Here is a 25,491-nt window from a genome sequence, read left to right as displayed (position 1 = left end):
CCTCACAACTAGAAATCACACAAAAACAGCAATTAGAAATCCAAAAGATAAACAACAAGATTTCACAAATGGACAGTGTCATAGAAGGTCTGAGGAGCAGACATGAAACAATGGAATACAGGATCAGTGAAATTAAAGACAAATATTTGTATATCATTTTGTTTGAGGAAAAATCAGAGAAAAGAAAAATGAAGAAATACTGAAAATAATGTGGAATACAATCAAAAGCAAAAATTTGAGAGTGACCAGAATTTCAGAACAGGGGAGAAAATGGAAAACACAGAGAGGATCACTGAAGATTTGCTGACAAAAAACTTCCCTAATATCATGAAAGATGAAAAGCTGACCATCCAAGAAGCTGAACCCAATATACGATAAACCCCAAAGAAAATCACAAAGGCATATCATAATCACACTAGCTAAAATCAAAGACAAAGAAAGAATCCTGACAGCAGCTTGAGAAAAATGAAAAATCACATACAGAGGGGAAACAATAAGACTCAGCTTTGATTACTCAGCAGAAACCATGTAGGCAAGAAAGAAATGGGATGACATACATAAAACCTTGAAAGAAAAAAATTGCCAATCAAGAATAATATATCCTCCAAATCTTTCACTCAAATATGATGATGAAATTAGGACATTTCTAGAAGTACAGAAATTAAGAGAATATGTAAAAAACCAAACCAAATGTACAAGAATTATTAAAGGATGTCCTTTGATTAGAGAACAAACAGCATCGGACAACAGCCTGAATCTAGGACACAAGACCACATCACCCAGATACTAGCCTCAGTAATGAACTCTCAAGAATTAATCAAAACTAAAAGATTTACAACAGGGAGCCAGAGAGGTTAATCTATAAATGACATCAACATCAGAACAATAAAAGAGGGAATAAACGACGTAGGTATAGGACTCTCTAATGGAGCAGAAGGCAAGGCAATACTGAGTAATAAAAGACTGGCTCAACCTTAGGAAGATAGGGGTAAATTTCAAGGTAATCACCAAGAAAGTTAACAAACCTATTCATCAAAAAAAAGAAGAAAAACATAAAGCCTCAGTATCATCGATTAAATTATGCCCCCAGAAAAATGTTGTGAATCCTGCCTCTATGATGTTAATGAAGGAGGACGGTGGCAGTTGTGTTAGTGAGGCAGGACTCAACCTACAGGTCTGGTTGTGTCTTGAGGCAATCTCTTGAGATATAAAAGATAGAAGCAAGCAGAAAGACAGGGGGACCTCTCATACCACCAAGAAAGCAGTACTGGGAGAAGAGCACATCCTTTACACCCAGGGTCCCTGTGCTAAAAAGCTCCTCCTAGTCTGGGGGAAGATTGATGAAAGGCTGACAGAGAGAGAAAATATTCCTCTGGAGCTGACACTTGAATTTGGACTTTTAGCCTACTTTACTGTGAGAAAATTAACTACTCTTTGTTAAAGCCATCCACTGGTGGCATTTCTGTTATGGCAGCACTAGATGACTAAGACACTCAGTAAACACAAAATCTACAAAAACAAAAGAAATAATAATAATAAAAAAAAAAGTCCACAAACAAAAAGAATTCAGCACAGGAAAGTAAAAAGAATAAAGAAAATATCAGCACCACAAAAGAAAAGCACTACAAAATGACAGCCATAAACTCACACCTATAAATAATTTTTTTTTTTTATCAATAATTATACTGAATGTAAATGGCCTAACCCACTGCCATCGAGTTGATTCCAACTCATAGCAACCCTATAGGACAGAGTAGAACTGCCCCATAGAGTTTCCAAGGAGCGTTTGGTGGATTTGAACTGCTGACCTTTTGGTTACCAGCTGTAGCACTTAACCACTATGCCACCAGTGTTTCCAAATGGCCTAAATGAACCCATAAAGAGACAGTGAGTGACAGAATAGATTTAAAAAAAAAACAGAATCTACCAATATGCTGTCTACAAGACACACCTTAGAAACAAAGACATAAATTTATTAAAAATCAAAGGATGGAAAAAAATATGTCAAGCAAACAGCAATCAAAAAAGAGCAAGAGTAACAATACTAATTTCAGATAAAATAGAGTTTAAGACAAAATGCTCCATAAAAGAAAAGAAGGGCATTATATAATGATTAAAGGGACAATCCATCATGAAGACATCACTATAATAAATACCTACACACCCAATGACAGGGCTCCAAAATACATAAGAAAAACTCTAATAGCGCCAAAAAGAGAAATTGACCGTTCCACGATAATAGTAGGAGACTTCAACACACCAATTTCAGTAAAGAACAGAACTGGTAGAAAGAAACTCAAAAAGGATACCAAAAATCTAAAGGCCAACTTGACCTCATAGACATATATAGAACACTCCACCCAAGAGCTGTAAAGTATACATTTTTTCCAGCGCACATGGAACTTTCTCCAGAATAGACCACACCTTAGGCCACAAAGCAACCCTCAATAAAATTCAAAACACTGAGATAATACAAAGTGTCTTCTCTGATCACAATGCCATCAAAGTAGAAATTAACTACAGGAAGAGCAAGGAAAAAAAATCAGTTACATGGAAAAAGAATAACACCCTTCTTAAAAACCACTGGGTAATAGAAGAAATTAAAAATGGAATAAAAAAAATTTCCTAGAATCAAAGCAGAACGAAAATACTTCATACCAAAACCTTTGGAACACAGCAAAGACAGTGCTCAGAGGTCAACTTATAGCAATAGATGCACACATCAAAAAAGAAGAAAGAGACAAAATCAAAACATTAGCTACACAACTGGAACTAATAGAAAGCAAATAGCAAAAGAAGCCCACAGCCACCAGAAGAAAGGAAATAATAAAGATCAGAGCAGAACTAAATGAAATAGACAATAGAAAAACAATAAAAAGAATCAGTAAAACCAAAAGTTGGTTCTTTGAAAGGATCAACAAAATCGACCAAACACTGGCTAAATTGACAAAAGAAAAACAGGAGAGGACACAAATAACCCAAAGAAGAAATGAAATGGGGGACATTACAACAGACACAACTGAAATAAAAAGGATTGGAACAGAACACTATGAAAAACTATACTCCAACAAATTTGAAAGCCTAGAGGAAATGGACAAATTTCTAGAAACACAATACCTAGTCCATACTAACATAAACTGATGTTGAAAATCTGAACAGACCCATAACAAGAGAAAAAATTGAAAAGGTAATTAAAAAAATTAAAAACAAAAAACTCCCAACAACAAAAGAAAGCTCTGGCCCAGATGGGTTTCCTGCAGAATTCTAACAAACATTCAGAGAAGAGCTTACAACAGTACTACTCAAACTATTTCAGAACATAGAAAAGGAAGGGACACTTCCAAATTTATTCTATGAAGCCAGCGTAACCCTGATACCAAAACCAAGCAAAGACACCAAAAAAAAAAAAAAAAACCAACCAATATTTCTCATGATATAGATGCAAAACTTCTCAACAAAATTCTAGCCAATAGAATTCATCATCATGTAGAAAAAATAATACACAATGACTAAGATTTATACCAGGTATAAATTTTTTTTTTTTTTAATGCAAGAACAGTTCTGGAGGGCATTATGTTCAGTGAAATAAGTCAATCACAAAAGGACAAATGTTGTATGAGACTACTACTATAAACACTCATGATAAGGTTTATACATAAAAAGGAGCAATCTGAAGGTTACGAGGGAGGGAAGGGTGGGGATGGAAAAACACTAGACAATAGATAAGCGGTAACTTTGGTGAAGGGCAGGACAGTACACAATTCTGGGGAAGCCAGCACAACTTGTCCAAGGTAGGGTTATGGAAGCTCCATAGACACATCCAAACTCCCTGAGGGATCAAATTGCTGGACTGAGGGCTGTGGGGACCATGGTCTTGGGGAATATCTAGCTTAACTGGTATAACATAGTTTATAAAGAAAATGTTCTATGTTCTACTTTGATGAGTAGCGTCTGGGGTCTTAAAAGCTTGTGAGCGGCCATCTGGAACAAGGGAGAATGAACCAGAGATACAAGAGAAAGATTAGTCCAAAGGACTAATGGACCACAACTACCACAGCCTCCACCAGACTGAGTCCAGCACAGCTAGATGGTGCCCATCTACCACCACTGACTGCTCTGACAGGGATCACAATAGAGGGTCCTGGACGGAGCTGGAGAAAAAGGTAGAAAAAATTCTAACACAAAAGAAGACCAGATTTACTGGACTCACAGAGACTAAAAAAACTCCAAGAATATGGCCCCTGGACACCCTTTTAGCTCAGTAATTAAGTCACTCATAAGATTCACCTTTCAGCCAATGATTGGACAGGTCCATAAAATAAAACAAGACTAAAGGGGCATACCAGCCCAGGGGCAAGGACTAGAAGGCAGGAAAGGACAGGAAAGCTGGTAAAAGGGAACCCAAAGTTGAGAAGGGGAGAGTGCTTACATGTCATGGGGGTGGTAATCGACATTACAAAACTATATATATACTAATTTTTTTTTTTTAACGAGAAGCTAGTTTGTTCTGTAAACCCTCATCTGAAGTACAATAGTTATATATATATATGTTTAAAAAAATTTTTTTATATATATATACACACACACAAAAGAACTATTAACTCAATATTCTGCAACCAGTGAAAAAACTTTCAAAACTGAAGGAGAAATAAAGATTTTTTGCAACAAATAAAAACTGAGAGATTCATTGCCTGTAGACTTACTCTACAAGAAATTTTTTTCTTTTTATTTATTGTACTTTAAGTGAAAGTTTACAAGTCAGTCCCTCATACAAAAATTTATATGCACCTTGCTATGTACTCCTAACTGCAATCACCCTAATAAGACAGCACACTCCTCTCCACACTTTATTCCCCGTGTCCATTCAACCTGCTCCTGTCCCCTTCTGTCTTCTCATCTGGCCTTCAGACAGGAGCTGCCCACATAGTCTCATGTGTCTACTTGAGCCAAGAAGTTCACTCCTCACCAATATCATTTTCTGTCTTATAGTTCCGTCCAATCTCTGTCTGAAGAGTTGGCCCTGGGAACGATTCCAGTCTTGGGTTAACAGAGGGTCCAAGGACCATGACCTCCAGGGTCCCTCCAGTCTCATTCAGCCCGTTAAGCCTGGTCTTTTTACAAGAATTTAAGGTCTACATCCCACTGTTCTGCTCCATCAGGGATTCTCTGTTGTGTTCCCTTTCAGGAGCATGTGCTTTTTTTTTTTTTTTATAATAAGTGAAAATTTACAAATCAAGTCAGTCTCTCATACAAAACCTTATACACACCTTGCTATATACTTACTCCTAGTTACTCTCCCCCTAATGAGACAGCACATCTCTTCTCTTCTACAAGAAATGTTAAAAGATGTTCTTCTGACAGAAGGAAAATGACATTAGACTGAAACTTGGATGTACAAAAAGAAATAAATAGCACCACAGACTCAGAACACACATCTGCAAATCATACCTGATAAATCACATGTATTAAGAATACATAAAGAACTCTCAAAACGCAAAAATAAGAAAACAACCCAATTTAAAAAATGGGCCACAATTCTGAACAGACACTTCACTAAAAAAGATATCTTGTTGTTGTTAGCTGCTGTCGAGTTGGTTCCGACTCATAGCCACCCTATGTACCACAGAACGAAACACTGCCCAGTCCTGCGCCGTAGTTACAATCCTTGTTATGCTTGAGCCCATTGTTGCAGCCACTGTGTCAATCCATCTCGTTGAGGGTCTTCTTCATTTTCACTGACCCTGTACTTTACCAAGCATGATGTCCTTCTCCAGGGACTGATCCCTCCTGACTACTTGTCCAACACATGTAAAACACAGTCTCACCATCCTTGCTTCTAAGGAGCATTCTGGTTGTACTTCTTCCAAGACAAATTTGTTTGTTCTTTTCGCCAACACCACAATTCGAAGATGTCAATTCTTCGATCTTCCTTATTCATTGTCCAGCTTTCTCATGCATACAATGAGATTGAAAATACCATGGATTGGGTCAGGCGCACCTTAGCTTTCAAGATGACATCTTTGCTTTTCAACACTTCAAAGAGGTCCTTTGCAGCAGATTTGCCCAGTGCAATGCATCTTTTGATTTTTTGACTGCTGCTTCCGTGGGTGTTGGTTGTGGATCCAAGTAAAGTGAAATCCTTGACAACTTCAATCTTTTCTCTGTTTATCATGATGTGGTTTATTGGTCCAGTTGTGAAGATTTTTGTTTTCTTAATGTTGAGGTGTAATCCATACTGAAGGCTGTGGTCTTTGATCTTCATTAGTAAATGCTTCAAATCCTCTTCACTTTCAGCAAGCAAGGTTGTATCACCTGCATAACACAAGTTTTAATGAGTCTTCCTCCAATCCTGATGGCCTGTTTTTCTACAAATAGTCCAGCTTCTTGGATTATTTGCTCAGCATACAGATTAAATAAAAAAATAGGTATGGTGAAAGGATACAACCCTGACGTACATCTTTCCTGACTTTAAACCACTCAGTATCCCCTTGTTCTGTCCGAACAACTGCCTCTTGATCTATATACAGGTTCCTCATGATCACGATTAAGTGTTCTGGAATTCCCATTCATTGAAATGTTATACATAATTTGTTATGATCCATGCAGTCAAATACCTTTGCACAGTCAAAAAAACACAGGTAAACATCCTTTTGCTATTCTGTGCTTTCATCCAGGATCCATCTGACATCAGCAGTGATATCCCTGGTTCCATGTCCTCTTCTGAATCTAGCCTGAATGTCTGGTAGTTCCATGTTAATATATTGCTGCAGCCGCTTTTGAATGATCTTCCACAAAATTTTACTTGCATGTGATATTAATGATATTGTTTGAAAATTTCCACATTCAGTTGGATTGCCTTTCTTGGGAATAGGCTTAAATATGGATCTGTTTGAGTCAGTTGGTTAGGAAAAGTTGTCTTCCGTATTTCTTGGCATAGACGAGTAAGCACTTGCTACCTCTTGAAATGGTTGAACATTGACTAATTCTTTTTGGTATAATGACTCTGTGTATTTCTTCCATCTTCTTTTGATGTTTCCTGTGTCATTTAATATTTTCCCTGTAAAATCTTTCACTATTGGAACTCAAGGCTTCAATTTTTTCTTCAGCTCTTTCAGCTTGAGAAATACCTAGTGTGTTCTTTCCTTTTAGTTTTCTATCTCCAGCTCTTTGCACATGTCATTATAATACTTTACTTTGTCTTCTCGAGCCACCCTTTGAAATCTTCAGTTCTTTTGCTTCATCATTTCTTCCTTTTGCTTTAGCTGCTTCTTGTTTGACAGCAAGTTTCAGAGTCTCCTCTGACATCCATCTTGGCCTTTTCTTTCTTTCTTGACTTTTCAATGACCTCTTGGTTTCTTCAAGTATAATGTCCTTGATGTCATTCCACATCTCGTCTGGTCTTCGGTCATTAGTGTTCAACATGTCGAATTGATTCTTTAGATGGTCTCTAAATTCAGATGGGAAATACTTAGGGTCGTATTTTGGCTCTTGTGGAATTGCTCTGATTTTCTGCAATTTTGACTTGCACTTGCATATGAGCAATTGATAATCTGCTCCACAATCGGCCCCTGGTCTTGTTCTGAATGAAGATATTGAGCTTTTCCATCATCTCTTTCTACAGATGTAGTCGATTTGATTCCTGTATATTTCATCTGGCGAGGCCCACGTGTATAAAAAAAAAAAAAATAGTTGCCATTTATGTTCGTAAAAAAAAGGTATTTGCAATGAGGAAGTCATTGGTCTTGCAAAAGTCAATCGTCTGCAGAATATAAAAAACTAATATACAGAATGCTTTGAGACATCAGGGATGACCTCAGGAATGAAATAAGGCAATCTACAGAAAAAGCCAAGGAACACACTGATAAAGCAGTTAAAGAAATCAAAAAGATTATTCAAGAACATAGTGGAAAAATTAATAAGCTGCAAGAATCCATAGAGGGACAGCATTCAGAAATCCAAAAGATTAACAGTAAAATTACAGAATTAGACAACTCAGTAGGAAGTCAGAGGAGCAGAATCGAGCAATTGGAATGCAGAGAGGGGGAGATGGAGGATAAGGCAATTGACACCAATACAGTTGAAGAAAAATCAGATAAAAGAATTCAAAAAAAAAATGAAGAAACCCTTGGAAACATGTGGGACTCTATCAAGAAGAATAACTTGCATGTGAATGGAGTTCCAGAACAGGGAGGGATAACAGAAAATGCAGAGAAAATAGTTGAAGATCTGTTGGCAGAAAACTTCCCTGGCATCATGAAAGATGAAAGGATATCTATCCAAGATGCTCATTGAACCCCAAATAAGATTGATCCAAAAAGAAAATCACCAAGGCATATTATCATCAAACTTGCCAAAACCAAAGATAAAGAGAAAATTTTAAAAGCAGCCAGGGATAAAAGTCAACTACAAAGGAGAATCAATAAGAATAAGTTCAGACTACTCAGCAGAAACCATGCGGGGATGACATATATAAAGCAATGAAGGAGAAAAACTGCCAGCCAAGGATCATATATCCAGCAAAACTCTCTCTCAAATATGAAGGTGAAATTAAAATATTTACAGATAAACACAAGCTTAGAGGATTTGCAAAAACCAAACCAAAGCTAAAAGAATTACTAAAGGAAATTGTTTGGTCAGAAAATCAATAATATCAGATAACACAACACAAGGTCACAGAAGAGAACATCCTGATATCAACTCAAATAGGGAACTCACAACAACAAAATAAAACTAATTTTAAAAAGAAAAAGATGCTCAAAACAGGGAATCATTGAAGTCATTATGTAAAAGATTACAATAATCAAAAAGAGGGACTAAATACAGGAGGCATAGGTCTTCCATATGGAGAGGAAAACAAGGTGATATAGCAAGACACAGTTAGGTTTTTACTTAGAAAAATAGGGGTAAATATTAAGTTAACCACAAAGAGGTCTAACAATTCCGTAATTCAAAATAAGAACCAAGACAAACAAAAAGACTCAGCAAACATAAGTTCAACTACTATGAAAATGAGGAACACACAATTTACAAAGAAAAAAGTCTCGGCACAAAAAAGTAAGTGGAAAAATGAAATTGTCAACAATACACACAAAAAGGCATCAAAATGACAGCACTAAACTCATACTTATCTATAATTACGCTGAATGTAAATGGACTAAATGCACCAAAAAAGGGACAGAAAGTCTCAGACTGGATAAAGAAACATGATCCGTCTATATGCTGCCTACAAGAGACACACCTTAGAGACACAAACTAAAACTCAAAGGATGGAAAAAAATATATCAAGCAAACAACAATCAAAAAAGAGCGGGAGTGGCAATATTAATTTCTAACAAAATAGACTTTAAAGTTAAATCCACCACAAAGGATAAAGAAGAACACTACATAATGATTAAAGGGACAATTGACCAGGAAGATATAGCCATATTAAATATTTATGTACCCAAAGACAGGGCTGCAAGATACATAAAACAAACTTTAAGAGAATTGAAAAGTGAGACACCTCCACAACTATAGTAAGAGATTTCAACACACCACTTTCGGAAAAGGATAGGCATTCCAGTAAGAAGCACAATAGAACCACGGAGGATCTAATTGCTACAATCAACCAACTTGACCCCATAGACTTATACAGAACACTCCACCCAACTGCTGCAAAGTATACTTTTTTTCCTAGTGCACATGGAACATTCTCTAGAATAGATCACATATTAGGTCATAAAACAAACCTTTGCAGAGTCCAAAACATCGAAATATTACAAAGCATCTTCTCAGACCATAAGGCCATAACAGTAGAAATCAATAACAGAAAAATCAGGGAAAACAAATGAAATACTTGGAAACTGAACAATACCCTCCTGAAAAAAGACTGGGTTATAGGAGACGTTAAGGAGGGAATAAAGAAATTCATAGAATGCAATGAGAATGAAAACACTTCCTATCAAAACCTCTGGGACACAGCAAGAGCAGTGCTCAGAGGTCAATTTATATTGATAAATGCACACATACATAAAGAGGAAAGAGCCAAAATCAGAGAACTGTCCCTACAACTTGAACAAATAGAAAACGAGCAATAAAAGAATCCATCAGGCACCAGAAGAAAACAAATAATAAAAATTAGAGCTGAACTAAATGAACTAGAGAACAGAAAAACAACTGAAAGAATTAACAAAGCCAAAAGCTGGTTCTTTGAAAAAATTAACAAAATTGATAAACCATTGGCCAGACTGACTAAAGAAATACAGGAAAGGAAACAAATAACCCAAATAAGAAATGAGATGGGCCATATCACAACAGACGCAACTGAAATTAAAAGAATCATATCAGATTATTACAAAAAATTATACTCAAACAAATTTGCAAACCTAGAAGAAATGGATAAATTCCTAGAAAAACACTACCTACCTAAACTAACACAATCAGAAGTAGAACAACTAAATAAACCCATAACAAAAAAAGAGATTGAAAAGGTAATCAAAAACCTCCCAGTAAAAAAAAGCCCTGGTCTGGACGGCTTCACTGCAGAGTTCTACCAAAGTTTCAGAGAACAGTTAACACCACTACTACTAAAGGTATTTCAAAGCTTAGAAAATGATGCTCATCGAACCCCATATAAGATTGATCCAAAAAGAAAATCACCAAGGCATATTATCATCAAACTTGCCAAAACCAGCATATCCCTGATACCAAAACCAGGTAAAAAAAATATTAAAAAAAAAAAAAAAATAGGTAAAAAAAAAGACACCCCAAAAAAAAGAAAATTACAGACCTATATCCCTCAAGAACATAGAAGCAAAAATCCTCAACAAAATTCTAGCCAATAGAATTCAACAACATATCAAAAAATAATATACCACGACCAAGTGGGATTTATACTAGGTATGCAAGGTTGGTTCAATATTAGAAAAACCATTAATGTAATCCACCATAAAAATAAAAGACAAAAACCACACGATCTTATCAATTGATGCAGAAAAGGCATTTGACAAAGTCCAACACCCCTTCATGATAAAAACTCTCAGCAAAATAAGAATTGAAGGAAAATTCCTCAACATAATAAAGGGAATCTGTATGATGGTACTTTTTTTTTTTTATACAAAGCCAGCAGCCAACATCATTCTAAATGCAGAGAGCCTGAAAGCATTTCCTTTGAGAACCGGAACCAGACAAGGATGCCTTTTATCACAGCTCTTATTCAACATTGTGCTAGAGGTCCTAGCCAGAGCAATTAGGCTAGACAAAGAAATAAAGGGCACCCAGATTGGCAAGGAAGAACTAGAATTATCTCTATTTGCAGATGACATATTTTATACACAGAAAACCCTGAGGAACCCTCCAGAAAACTACTGAAACTAATAGAAGAGTTCGGCAGAGTTTCAGGTTACAAGATAAACACAAAAAAATCACTTGGGTTCCTCTACATCAACAAAAAGGACATCGAAGAGGAAATCGCCAAAACAATACCATTCACAGCAACCCCCAAGAAGATAAAATGCTTAGGAATAAATCTTACCAAAGATGTAAAAGACCCATACAAAGAAAACTACAAAGTACTAGTGCAAGTAACTAAAAGGGACTTACATAAGTGGAAGAACATACCTTGCTCATGGATAGGAAGACTTAACATAGTAAAAATGTCTATTCTACCAAAAGCCAGCTATACATACAATGCACTTCCAATCCAAATTCCAATGACATTTTTTAATGCAGTGGAGAAACAAATCACCAACTTCATATGGAAGGGAAAGAAGCCCCGGATAAGTAAAGCATTACTGAAAAGGAAGAACAAAGTGGGAGGCCTCGCTCTACCTGATTTTAGAACATATTATACAGCCACAGTAGTCAAAACAGCCTGGTACTGGTACAACAACAGGCACATAGACCAATGGAACAGAATTGAGAACCCAGATATAAATCCATCCACATATGAGCAGCTGATATTTGACAAAGGCCCAGTGTCAGTTAATTGGGGAAAAGATAGTCTTTTTAACAAATGGTGCTGGCATAAATGGATATCCATTTGCAAAGAAATGAAACAGGACCCATACCTCACACCATGCACAAAAACTAAATCCAAGTGGATCAAAGACATAAAGACTAAAACGATAAAGATCATGGAAGAAAAAACAGGGACAACGTTAGGAGCCCTAATACAAGGCATAAACAGAATACAAAACATTACCAAAAATGATGAGGAGAAACCAGATAACTGGGAGCTCCTAAAAATCGAGCACCTATGCTCATCTAAAGACTTCACCAAAAGAGTAAAAAGATCACCTACAGATTGGGAAAAATTTTTCAGCTATAACATCTCCGACCAGTGCCTGATCTCTAAAATCTATGTGATTCTGTTAAAACTCAACCACAAAAAGACAAAGAACCCAATTAAAAATTGGGCAAAGGATATGAACACACACTTCACTAAAGAAGATACTCAGGTGGCTAACAAATACATGAGAAAATGCTCTCGATCATTAGCCATTAAAGAAATGCAAATTAAAACTTCGATGCGATTTCATCTCACTCCAACAAGGCTGGCATTAATCCAAAAAACACAAAATAATAAATGTTGGACAGGCTGTGGAGAGAGTGGAACTCTTATACACTGCTGGTGGGAATGTCAAATGGTACAACCACTTTGGAAATCTATCTGGCGTTTTCTGAAAAAGTTAGAAATAGAACTACCATACAATCCAGAAATCCCACTCCTCGGAATATATCCTAGAGAAATGAGAGCCTTTACACAAATAGATATATGCACACCCATGTTTATTGTAGCACTGTTTACAATAGCAAAAAGACGGAAGCAACCAAGGTGCCCATCAAAGGATGAATGGATAAATAAATTATGATATATTCACACAATGGAATTCTATGCATCGATAAAGAACAGTGATGAATCTGTGAAACATTTCATAACATGGAGGAACCTGGAAGGCATTATGCTGAGTGAAATTAGTCAGATGCAAAAGGACAAATATTGTATAAGACCACTATTATAAGATCTTGAGAGTTTAAACTGAGAATGCATTCTTTTGTGGTTATGAGAGGGGAGAGGGAGGGAGGGTGGGAGAGGGTTATTTACTGAATAGTTAGTAGATAAGAACTACTTTAGGTGAAGGGAAGGACAATACTCAATACATGGAAGGTCAGCTTAACTGGACTGGACCAAAAGCAAAGAAGTTTCCTGAATAAACTGAATGCTTTGAAGGTCAGCGGAGCAAGGGTGGGAGTTTGGGGACTATGGCTTCAGGGGACATCTAAGTCAATTAGCAAAATAAATTCTATTAAGAAAACATTCTGCATCCCACTTTGAAGTGTGGCGTCCGCGGTCTTATATGCTAACAAGCGGCCATCTAAGATGCATCAATTGGTCTCAACCCACCTGGATTAAAGGAGAATGAAGAACACCAAGGTCACAAGGTAATTATGAGCCCAAGAGACAGAAAGGGCCACATGAACTAGAGACTTACATCATCCTGAGACCAGAAGAACTAGATGTTGCCCGGCCACAACCGATGACTGCCCTGACAGGGAGCACAACAGAGAACTCCTGCAGGAGCAGGAGAACAGTGGGATGCAGACCCCAAATTCTCATAAAAAGAGCAGACTTAATGGTCTGACTAATACTAGAAGAATTCCAGTGGTCATGGTCCCCAAACCTTCTGTTGGCCCAGGACAGGAACTATTCCAGAAGACAACTCACTAGACATGGATTGGACTGGACAGTGGGTAGGAGAGAGATGCTGATGAAGAGTGAGCTAATTATATCAGGTGGACACTTGAGACTGTGTTGGCATCTCCTGTCTGGAGGGGAGATGGGAGGGTAGAGAGGGTTAGAAACTGGCAAAACGGTCACAAAAGGAGAGACTGGCAGGAGGGAGCGGACTGACTCATTAGGGGGAGAGTAAGTGGGAGTATGTAGAAAGGTGTATATAAGTTTATATGTGAGAGACTGACTTGATTTGTAAACTTTCACTTAAAGCACAATAAAAATTATTTAAAAAAAAAAAGTCAATCGTCATCTCTGGCATCATTTCTATCACCAAGACCATATTTTCCAAGTACTGATCCTTCTTCTTTGTTTCCAACTTTTGCATTCCAATCACCAGTAAGTATCAATGCATCTTGATTGCATATTCGATCAATTTCAGACTGTAGAAGCTGATGAAAATCTTCAATTTCTTCATCTTTGGCCTTAGTGGTTGGTGCTAAATTTGAATAATAGTCATATTATCTGGTCTTCCTTGCAGGCATATGGATATTATCCTATCACTGACAATGTTGTATTTCAGGATAGATCTTGAAATGTTCTTTTTGATGATGAATGCAACATCATTCCTCTTCAAGTTGTTATGGATGGCAAATAAGCATATGAATGGATGCTTAAAATCACTCACCATTAAAAAACAAAAAACTCTTGGCCATCAAGTCGATTCTAACTGATAGCAACCCTACAGGACAGAGCTGAACTGCCCCATAGTGTTTCTAAGGAGCAGGCTGGTAGATTTGAAGTGCTGACCTTTCGATTAGCACCCTAGCTCTTAACCATTGTACAACCAGGGTTCCCATTAGGGAAATGTAAATTCAAACCTCAATGAAATACCAATGCAAGAAATGGCAAACATTAGGAGAAGCTGGGTGAAGGGTATACAGGGACTCTTTGACTATCTTTGCAAATCTTCTGTAAGTCTAAAATTATTTCAAAATAAAATGTTACAAAAGACATATGGGACTATTTTTCATAGTTGAGACTGCAGGAGAGCAAAAGATCATGGTTACTAGTAGGGAGGACATCAGTATAATGAGGGAAAAAGAGTGCAAAAGGCACACTACATCTGCTATCCAACTTTCCCAGAAAAGGATATGGCTAAGAGGACCACCAGTTAGATCTTAAGTGGACCTCATGGACCCAACAATACCCTACGGACTCTGGTTGATAGCACAAGTAAGTGTTTGGGGCCACTAAATACCAGTAGGGGACATTGGTGGCCATTATAGATGGAATTGTGTTCCCCCAAGATATGTGCTTTAAATCCTAACCCCTATATGCATGGTTATAATCCATCTGGGAATGGGTTTTCTTCGTTATGTTAATGAGGCAGTATCAGTGTAAGGTGTGTTTTAAGTCAATCTCTTTTGAGGTATAAAAGAGATTAAACTAGCAAGCAGAGAAGGGGGATTATAGATGCCACATCACATGAAGACTGCCAAGGAACCAAGAAATAGAAGCTGAAGAGAGAAGGACCTTCCCCCAGAGCCAACAGAGAGCTTTCCCCTAGAGTCAGCACCCTGAATTCAGACTTCTAGCCTCCTAAACCGTGAGAAATAAATTTCTGTTTGCTAAATCCACCACTTGTGTTATTTCTATTACAGCAGCTCTAGATAACCAAGACAGTGATTCAATCTTCACTTTCCCTGTGAGAGACCCATGGGTGCAGCCATTACCCAACTGTCAGCGGAGGCTTCCCTGTTGCTGTGGTGCTAAACAGATTTCAACAGAGCTTCTAGACTAAAATGGACTAGGAAGAAAGTCTGAGTGATCTACTTCCCAAACAGCCGGTGAAAAGCCTGTGGATCACAATGGCCAAATTCGTACCCAATCCTGAGGATGATGTAGGATTGGGTAGCATTTAGTTCTGTTGTGCACAGGGTTCCCATGAGTTGGGAGCTGACTCTGTAGCAGCTAACACCTTCAAAGGCAGTTAACAACAACTCCAAAAGAACATGAACCTGTAAGCTTTGGCTTTTCCTTAGTTTGTTTTTTCTGTAATCCATTTCAGGGGTTGGAGTATGAGAGAGTGCAGAAGTAGGGAAGGAGTTCCTCAGGACTTGTACTATCTGGCAACTTTAAATGATCTCATTATTGGCCATTCCTGGTTGTTATAGTGACCAATAATGAAACATATTTAAGTTAAGAAAAAAAAAATGGTCTATTTTGGTGGTGATTGTACCTCTTCTAATGAAGGCTTCCACTCGCAGTTATGAACAATTTTCCCTTTCATTTAAGACAATTCCAAGACCTCACCAGGCAGAAGTTGATTTGGGGCTTCATGTAGACCTGGCTCCACTGATTGGGCTTTGGTAAGCTTACCTAGTAAACATTATTATTCTTCAGTCTTGAGAGTCTTTTTAAGAAAAATTAAATATGTTAAAGAGTAGCTTTGGATTCAGACTTTAGGGTTTAAACTCCTTTTTCAGGTGTGCTCACATATAACCGCTTATTATCTGGTGAATTTTTCAGAAAACTTTGGCCTGACTAGCCTTTGAATTCAGTTCCTGGTTCTGTCATTAGAATTTAAAATAACCAAAAATATGACTTATAATTTCTTCTACTCCCCTTCACACACAACCACCTTTTAGGAAGCCAGATACAATGTCTTTTTTGGTTTGTTTTTTGCTGATAAGCCATACATCAAAAGCCACGCTTCTGTACATGAATCAAATAGAGACCTGTGTTCCAAATAATACTTCTCCACATGAAGTAAATATGTAGAAAAACCATTCTCTGCTTTGTTGAACAAGTTAGGTTTTCTGAGAGGCAAAAAAGTGCTTATATTTTACTCTTCTCTACGTTAGTTACTATAGCTCTGAAAATGAAAGTTACACCTCAAGAACAATGTTTGCCTTTCTTCACGAACTGAAAAAACAAAGGAACGACCTCCATAATGAAGCTCTCAGAGGTATTTCTTGTCCTTCTTATCCTACCTAATTGCCTTAAAGTGGATGTTACAACACTACACCTGTCCATCCATTTTTAACTGCAACCATTCTTTAACAGCTTTGTTGATATAGACAAGGAAAACAGCCTCTGTCCTCTGGAAGTTATCCTCTGACAATGAGTTCTTTAGTATTACCACAAGCCTGGAAGAACATCTCACACATCAAGTCATTTCTCTCCTGTGACCCCAGATTCCCTCTCAATTCTGTTTCTATGAGAAGCACACTCTCAGAGAGGGACTCTACCTTTGGCTATGTTATTTTTTGTGTGCGGTAGACATTGGTGTATGGGAGAATGAGCAGCTCGCCTACAGGAGGGGAACTGAAGTACTTATCACACTGCATAGTGTTTGTTTATTTTCAGGCTCATTCTCTTCGGACTCAGAATCAACTCAATGGCAATGGGTTTGGTTTAGCTTTTGGTCCCTTTGGACTATGAGATCCTTGAGGGCAGAGGGTATGTTTTGGTGTCACCATATCTGACCCATAATAGAGATGTTCAGTACGTTTTAAAAAATTAATCAAATGATTACATATCTTAGTTTAATTATTGCCACTAATAGCAATATACTAAAAAAAAAAAAGAAGAAGAAGAAGAAAACCAAGCAAGCAAACAGAAAACTAAAGACAAACTAAGTGGAGTTTAGAATCAATAATACTAAGGATTAATACTAATGATTATATGGGTTCTTTGGAAAGAGTTCATTTAGATATACAAGAAATATTTTCTATATATAAAACAAACAAAAAACACTGCTGTTGAGTCAATTCCAACTCATAACAGCCCTATAGGGCAGAGTAGAATTGCCCTGTAGGGTTTTCAAGGAGTGGCTGGTGGATTCGAACTGCCAACCTTTTGGTTAGCAACCAAACACTTAACCACTGCACCACCAGGGCCCCGTTATCTGTATATAAGGATCTAAAATCCAGCAAATGGAAAATAGGCAGAAAAATTAAGATGAAGCAAGCACTAACTGCTTCTTACTAGCAAGACCATTTTTGATGGGTTACATACCCTGTAACAGCTGGTTAGGTTATTATATCAATTTTCTCTTTCTCAGTCTGCACTTGGATATGAAGAACTTTGCTGTTAGTCTTAAAATAAGGCAGGATTAACAGTCTTTAAAAAGTAAGTGTCCACTTGATCTTGGAAATTGCTGGTCTTTGACAAAGAGAAATGAACTCAACTACAATTTGGTTTTGTGTTGGGAATGTCTGCTATCCACCTATTAACAGCCTAGTAGACAAGCTGGTATCTCTGTGATATGTGCAATGCTGTCAACAAATTGCTGATCATTCTAGAGAGTACATTTTCACTTGGCTTTCCTGTACAATCAGAAAAGAAAGAATAATACCGGGAACTCTACAGCTGCTTCTGCATGAGGCAAGGGTTTTCCATCCATTCTGTAGCATTTGGCCCCCAAATCAATTTTTACGCCCCACAGTGCATGTCGACATGGCAAGGAAGGAAAGGGAGTTGGAACTACATGAGGCCACATGAGAAATGGAATTGCTTCTCTTGGCATTAGGTGCTAGGCAATCTAAGAAGCTGCTCCCTGGGACACGCCATGCTTTTCTTTATTAATCTCCAGTGATTTTAGCCTGGTACAGCCAAATCGAGATGGATGTTCTTAACATCTTGGCAAAACATCTGCCAGCTATGGTCCAGCCCATGTGCTGCCAACATACCCCTAAGGGACCTATTGGTGCACCTATTTTCCTTCCCCCAGAAGAGACACTGGGGGACCTTATAAGGTAGTGGTTAATAGCTCTGAAGGAGGCACTAGTGGTTCAGTTGGTAGAATTCTCACCTCCTGTGTGGGAGGCCTGGGTTTGATTCCCGGCCAATGCATCTCATGCACAGCTACCACCCCTCTGTCATGGAGGTTTGTGTGTTGCTGTGATGCTGAACAGGTGTCGGCAGAGCTTCTAAGGTAACAGAGACAACTTCTGAAAATCAGCCAGTGAAAACCCTATGAATCACAACAGCTCGATCTGCAACTAATCATGAGGATGGCACAAGACCGGGCAGTGTTTTGTTTCTTTGTGCATGGGATGACCATGAGTGGGGGAAGGTCTTGAGGGCAGCTAACAACCACAACAATAGCTTCAAATTCAGACTTCTGTTTACCTATCAGCTCTGCTACTGTCTGAACTGTATAGAAGCTTCTCTGAGTCTCAGGTTTTGCATCTGTACAATGAGAATGATACTAAACTTGTAGGGTTACTGGGGTGGGAAGGACAGGGAAATAAGTAAAAGTGAACAAAAAACAAAACCAACACATAGTAACCACTCAATGAGCTATAGTTATTATTAAAGTTTTCTCTTTTGCTCAGCATTCCTGCTCTCTTGCTTTCCCTCTCTCCTTCCTTTCTCTTTATATAGCTACCCTGGTGTTGCCTTAGACTTTTTAGAGAAATCTAAGAAGACCCATAGTCCTTATGCAGACAGCTTTCTGCTTAAAGACCACACTGGGTTTTATTCAAGACTCTGCCAGCTTCTCTAGCACAGAATGTCTTTTGCCAACTTATAAACACGGCAATGTATTTTTGCTTGTTCGTGGTGCCCTCCTTTATTGTGTTGGTTGAAGTTCACCTTCTACCTGTAGTAATTTTTTCTTAAACGATTTGCTTACAATATGGTACATGTGCCACTCCCAAGAACATCCAAATAACGGAATACAAAAAAAATCTGAAAGACTTAATTTTTATTTTTACTTTTTATTTGGAAATAATTTAACACAGAAAAATGTTAATAAGAATAGTAAACTGAACACTTGTATACCCTTTAACCAAATTCATCTATTGCTAACATTTTCCACTATTTATCATTTTTCTCTCTCTGTATGTGTTTGTTATACATATACCTATGTAAATATGTTTAACAATAGATACGATATTTTCTCTGCACCATTTGAAAGTAAGTTGCATACACCATGTCTCTTTACCTCTAATTACTTTAATGTGTACTTCCTGAGAATAAGGATATGTTCTTACATAATCACAGTATGGTTATAAACTGTACTGTAATTGTATCATTGATACAATACTTTAATCTAATCTACTGTCATTATTCCAATTTTCTCAATTAACCCAATAACATCCTTTATTGCATTTTTTTTCCTTCCAATACAGGATCCAGTCTAGTATTTGGTATTGCTTTAATTATCGTAGTTCTCTGGTCTCTTTTAATGTGGAACATTTCCATAGCCCTTTCCATAGAATTATTATAACAATGCATTTTTCCTCCTACCATAAACCTTATCAACTCAGACTGTATGTTGAAGAACAATGTCACCCCAACCTTTCCCCGAACCGAAGGCAATTTAACTGTTCTTTTCAAACTGTGTTAACTGTGTTAGAATTGCGATTTCTATTCTAGATTATTTTTCTCTCAGTGTTAGCTATTTGGAAATTTAAAGAAATAAAACCAAAAACTTGTCAATCCTATCACTTTGTACCCCAGAGATAATAAAAACCCAGTTGCATGGAAGATGTGGACTTACTGAAACTCATTGGGAAGAGCATCAGTTAGCATCTTCCTTTAAATGTTTCAGATTTTTGGAGAACACATATTTATTCATTATTCTTCAAAGGATCTTTTAAGGAAACTTTTTGGAATAGAGTCCTTGTTCCTTTAAATATATTCTCATTTGTGTTCCAGCTTTAAAAAATCAGCAACACACTTATTAAACGGTTTCTATGGCAAGGGCCAAAGAGAAGTTCAATAGTTAAAGAAATCAAAGATGTTGAAATTTTAGTAGCACCATTTTTGTTTTCTAGGTACTAATGAGAGAATCTAAATAACATGAATAGCTATCTTGTTGGGTGTTCTGCTCCGGGAAAGACTTCTGATGAGAAATCTAAGCCATGGTTCTCATCTCTAACATCTAGCTCTTTCTTTCGCTCCCCAGGTGCATAAAGAAAGCCTGCTCACGATCTGCCTTGTGGTTTGTCTTGAGGTCGCTACCTGTGTACCCATCAATGCTGCGACCCAACGACGCAGACTCACTTGCTTTTCATTGTGCCCCTGGAATTCATACACTCTGAGTGGGCAACTCTTAATGAAGACTGGCCTAATTGTTCTACATAGTTTGCTTGGACAAGAGCCTGTGCAAACGAGCTAATGGATTGTAAATGTGAGTGGAAACTTCAATAGGACGGTAAAAACCAGAACATTTTCTCAGCCCCACCCAAATCGCAAATATTGACTTAGAGTTTTCCACCAAAAGCAATATTTTGCCATGACTTAAGCTCTTTGGCTGCACTGGCTACACAAAAAGAATGAAGAAGGTGCCATCTCTGATGTGGTGTCTAGTTGGATGAATGTATTATCTTACTGTGGTCTGTGGGATAATAATAACAGCAGGCATTACTTATTAAATACTAACCAGTTTCAACACTGTTTTACATGCTTACAGGTAATAACTCCTTTAGTCCTTGCAACAACCCTATAAGTTAGCTACTATTAGGCACAGAGAAGTTGAGTAACTTGCCCAAACTCACATGTTAAGTTTAATTTCTCTAATACTTCCAATGGAAGCTAAATATCAAAAACTCTTCTTAACCTATCCAATCATAAATATGGGGGCCTGAAAGAACTCATACGAAATCCAAAGACAGCAGATTCTGATTAAGAATCTTGATAAAAAACTAACAATAAATTAACATGTAATTTTTACTGTTCTTCTGAGGCTTCTTGGCTGTGAACAAGGGGAAGATTAAAGGATACGAAGAGTGTTGGGGTTTGGGCATTGGTGGTTCGGTGGTAGAATTCTCGCATCCTGTATGGGAGACCCTGGGTAATTCCTGGTCAATGCACCCCGTGCACAGTAACCGCCTGTCCATCAGTGGTGACTTGCATGCTGGTATGATGCTGAATGGATTTCAGCAGAGCTTCCAGACTCCACAGTAGGAAGAAAGGCCTGTTAATCTACTTCTGAAAATGAGCCAATGAAAACCTTATGGATCACAGTGACTATGACAATACTAGAGTGACATTACCCCATGAAGACAATCAGGGTGAGCTGAGTATAGGCTGTGGTCATGGATAGAATTCTTTTATACATTAGAAGGGCAAAACTGCTGTAGAGCTGGGTGTAGGAGGTAGAAAGGGAGATTAAAAAGGGAAACAGCAATCAGAACTGGCTGATGTAATTTATCTGGGCAGCAGACTATGGGAATAAATGAACTTTCCGAGAAGAGGCGATATAAACAGCAAATCAAAGAGTAGTGAAAACAGAATTTTAGGATGTATTCTCAATTAAGGGAAACCCCGGTGGCATAGTGGTTAAGTGCTATGGCTGCTAACCAAAAGGTCGGCAGTTCGAATCCACCAGGCGCTCCTTGGAAACTCTATGGGGCAGTTCTACTCTGTCCTATAGGGTCACTATGAGTCAGAATCAACTCAATGGCACTGGGTTGGTTGGTTTGGTTGTCTCAATTAAGGACAAGGAAAATAAAAGGTAAAGGAGACAGATCTGGAACTTTCAGGGAGAGCCCAAAGATTATTTTCTTTTCCATGTAAATTGCTACAAAATCAGTTCTCCCTTCTATAAAACCAGTATCAGCTGCCACTGATTTGCTTCCAACTCACGGCAATCCCATGTGTGTCAGAGCAGATCTGTGCCCAATAGGGTTTTCAGTGGCTTAGTTTTCAGAAGTAGACAGCCAGGCCTTTCTTCCAAGGTGCCCCTGAGTGGGCTCCAACTCCTAATCTTTTGGTTAGCAGTCAAGCACTTAACCATTTGCGCCATCCAGGGACTCCCCCTCCTATAAAGGAGACTAAAAATAACACCATATGAGACTGAAGGGGGAGTAAATTGATGATGTACTTAGAGCCCTTAAACAGGTCCTGACATATCGTAACTGTTCAATAAATGTTAAGTATCATCATCATCAACTAATATGAAGACAACCAAAAATGAATAAATTGGACATCCCACCATCTAGCTTTAGACCAATACATGTATAGTCTATGTGTTTAGAAATTTTGCCACTTTAGATTTAGAAGGCTGGCAAGTTTGTAGTTTAATAATGCAACCTTCTATGGATATTTGGCAACATAAAAGTACTCCGGACCATTAACACACAATTTATGCTGTTGAACTTGCAGTCTTTCTCCAGTTTGCTAATTCTCCCCACCCACTACCCAGAAGAATCAGGAAAACTTAGTAATCCAGTAAGAAACTTTTCTTCACATGATACAAAGTGTCTCCTGTAACTGTGCTGTCCTGTATAAATGGTGGTTCTCGTCAGTAAATAGTAGCCTATTAACTGTGGAAAACATATTTACATGCCTTGGTAAACAATGGATAATTCTGAGGACCTGATTTAGTAAACACTGTGGTCTATGGGATTCCAGTACAAAATTACAGCAGCAAATGAAGAAGGAAATCTTTATAGTTTTTATTTAAATGTCAAGGAGAAGAGGGGATTAAAAATCCTTTCACGGCATACATGATCAAGTTTCAGAAAATGGAAAAATATTTTTAAGTGATATATTAGAAAAGTAAAACTACCTGACATGGGCTATTATTTCTTAAAAAAGATTCAAACTAAGTAAGAGGAAAATTGAGTTAAAGATTTCAGACTGGAATCTGATCACACACTTAATTTCATATTAGTGATTAAAAAATATTATTATTTATCCAATAGTAACGACATTTATTTTTAGTCAAAACTTAGTTCAAATGCATCATTAATGGTACACAATAAAAGAGAACTATTTATTTAAATGTAAACCTTTTTAAGTTTTCTAACATTAATCTCTTTAAAAAAAAAAAAAAAAGTTTGATCTCCCTTCAGAGTTAACTGATTTCCAGACTTGGAGATAGTCTTGAATAACTAAGCAAGCTCTAATCTAAATGGACAGCCTTGAAAAGAGAAAGAAGTGTTAAATTCATACATTTCTATCCTTCTCGTCTTCTCTAGGAATCCGTGGGTGGTAAAACATGGCTAACACTCTCAAATTCTAACTGAAAGGTTGGAGGTTCAAATCTATTCAGAGGCTCCTCAAAAGAAATGCCTGGCAAGCTACTTCTAAGAAATCATCCATTGAAAATCCTATAGAGCACAGTTCAACTTTGCCACACGTGGGGTCACCATGAGTTAGAATTGACTCAATGGCAACTGGTTGGTTGACTGTCATCTTCTCCAATGTAGTTATGACAGGGGATTGTGACAGATCATGGAAATGGGGGGTACAGGCACATACAGCTGTGTGCATTTGCAAGCTCAAAAACTGTATTTCTAGAGAAGATAGCAAGACCGTACATCCTCCAGAGTTTATTGGTCTGTTCTCAAATAACTTCTCTGGTTGTTTAAAGTTGATTCAGACTTGATCAAATCTGAATATAAATTTGCTGTTGCTGTGAAAAGTTGTTATATTTACTTCTATCTATTACTATAAAGAGGGAGGGAAAAACCTATAATCTGCTGAAGAACACTATCAGGATATGATTGCTAAATGACCCCCTCAGCATTTTCCATTTCCCAACATATCATTACATTGGACAGCATTTTAGGTAATTGTCAGATACACGGAAAGCCTCTCAAGGTCTCCTTGCAGAATTAGCAGCAAAACATTACCTGTGGTCAATCTGCTCCACTCCATCATCTTCCAACATAATCACAGGGAGCTTGTCACAGAGCCACACGGGGCAGCTCCTGAACCACAGGCATACTGGGGAGGTGAAGGAATTCCAAGTTTCAGCCATCAGCCTACACTAGGTCATGGGGTTGTTGACCTATGACCCTGGGATGACATTGACTTAGGGAGAGTGTTTCATCTTAGTTAGTAAGGTTCTCATTAGAAAATTTTAGATTTCATGGGGTTAGGGATGGCAATGAGGGAGGAAGGGGAAATCTCCAGGATGTGAAGGAGAACTAGGCCACTCTACATGCCAGGCTTATTTGTGGAGAGAAAAGCTGGCTTTCACCTAATTTGAACAGCTACCAGAAGAGAAGGCCATCCTCTCCCCCCAGATCACATACAGTGCTTTCTTCCTCTCTGTGGTATTCACTGAGGGCATCAGTCAGGAGGAAAAACAGCTAACATTGTTAGTTGCAATCAAATGGGCTCAGATTCATGGTGACCCTATGTATAACAGAAGAAAACATTGCCCAGTTCTGCACCATCTTCATGACTGTTGGTATGTTTGAGTCTGTTGCCATTGTGTCAGTCCATCTCACTGAGGGTTCCCCTCATATACCAAACATGATGCTCTTTTCTAGAGACTGGTCATTCCTGATGACATATCCAAATTAAGCAAGATGGAGCCTTGCCATCCTCGTTTGTAAGGAACACAAGATTGATTTGTTTGCTTGTTTTTGGCAGTCTATGGTATGTTGAATATTCTTTGCCAACACCACAGTTCAAATACATCAGTTCTTAAGCCAGCTGTTGTTGTTGTTGTTGTTAGGTGCCGTCAAGTCAGTTCTGACTCATAGTGACCCTATGCACAATAGAATAAAACAATGCTCGGTCCTGCCCCATCCTCACAATCGTTGTTATACTTGAGCCCATTGTTGCAGCCACTGTGCCAATCCATCTTGTCGAGGGTCTTCCTCTTTTCCCTGACCCGGTACTCTACCAAGCATGATGCCCTTCTCCAGGGACTGATCCCACCTGACAACATGTCCAACATATGTAAGATGAGTCTCACCATCCTTGCTTCCAAGGAGCATTCTGGTTGTACTTCTTCCGAGACAGATTTGTTCATTCTTTGGCAGTCCATGGTATATTCAATATTCTTCGCTAACACCACAATT

Source organism: Elephas maximus, chromosome 2 (assembly GCF_024166365.1).
Source record: "Elephas maximus indicus isolate mEleMax1 chromosome 2, mEleMax1 primary haplotype, whole genome shotgun sequence".
Lineage (NCBI taxonomy): Eukaryota > Metazoa > Chordata > Mammalia > Proboscidea > Elephantidae > Elephas > Elephas maximus.
Note: the sequence above shows the minus strand (reverse complement) of the source record.